Source organism: Colobus angolensis, unplaced genomic scaffold, assembly GCF_000951035.1.
Source record: "Colobus angolensis palliatus isolate OR3802 unplaced genomic scaffold, Cang.pa_1.0 Scaffold169, whole genome shotgun sequence".
NCBI classification, from domain to species: Eukaryota; Metazoa; Chordata; class Mammalia; order Primates; family Cercopithecidae; genus Colobus; species Colobus angolensis.
In genome coordinates this window covers 468,605-469,803 of record NW_012114810.1, presented here as the reverse complement: position 1 = coordinate 469,803, position 1,199 = coordinate 468,605, and positions in this window count along the sequence as shown.

Sequence of the window (1,199 nt, the reverse complement as noted above, 5' to 3'; positions counted from 1 at the left end):
AAATACAAAAAATCAGCTGGGCGTGATGGCGCTCGCCTGTAGTTTCAGCTACTTGGGAGGCTAAGGTAAGAGAATTGCTTGAACCTGGGAGGTGGAGGTTGCAGTGAGTTGAGATGGCACCACTGCACTCCAGCCTGGGTGACAGAGTGAGACTCCGTCTCTGAAAAAAAAAATATATTAAGATACGTTGAAAGAAAGGAAGGGAGAGAGAAACTGATGTTAATAAGTTCTATTAACCACTACCATTGGATCAGCTGAAGAGTAACATTTTTGAGAGCCTACTATATACTAAACCCTGTACTAGGTGGGTGTTTTTTGTTTTTGTTAGTTTTTCTGAGGCAGAGTCTCACTCTTGTTGCCCAGGCTAGAATGCAGTGGCACGATCATAGCTCACTGCAGCCTGGACCTCCTGGGCTCAGGTGATCTTTCCACCTCAGTCTCCCAAGTAATTGGGATTACAGGGACATGCCACCACACCCAGCTATTTTTTTGTATTTTTAGTAGAAACTAATTTTTTGTAGTTTTAGTAGTTTCATTACTTTGCCCAGGCTGGTCTCCCAAAGTGCTAGGATTACAAGCGTGAGCCACCCCACCAGGCCCCAAACTCTGCACTAGGTGTTTTATGTACATGATTCCATTTAATGGAGTAAAGGGCCAAACACTGAGTGTATAGATCATGTTTAACAGAAAGAATGATAGGATGGACTTGAGTTAGTCATTGAAAGAGGGCAGGGTTTAGATAACAGAAGCAAAGCAGGAAAGGTTTGAACAAGATCTTAGGGGCAAAAAGGTGTAGTGTTTGGGAGTCAAAACAAACAAACAAACAAAAAAAAAAACACAAAAAACTGCACCAGAGGGATCATGCAGGGGAGCACAGGGAAAAATAGAGACTGTGATTCAAGATTTTGGACTTTCTTCTCAAAGCATTGGAGAGCCATTGAAGAATTTGAATAGGATATGATATGCAAAGCACTGTTCCAGGAAAATTAACCTGGTTATCAGCGAAAAGGGATTAGAAGTAAGAGAGACTATTGGTACAGTGAAGTCTAGAGCAGACTGGTGGCAATGGAATGGATAGGAAGAAATGGATTTTAAGAGATATTCCAGGCCGGGCGCGGTGGCTCAAGCCTGTAATCCCAGCACTTTGGGAGGCCGAGACGGGCGGATCACGAGGTCAGGAGATCGAGACCATCCTGGCT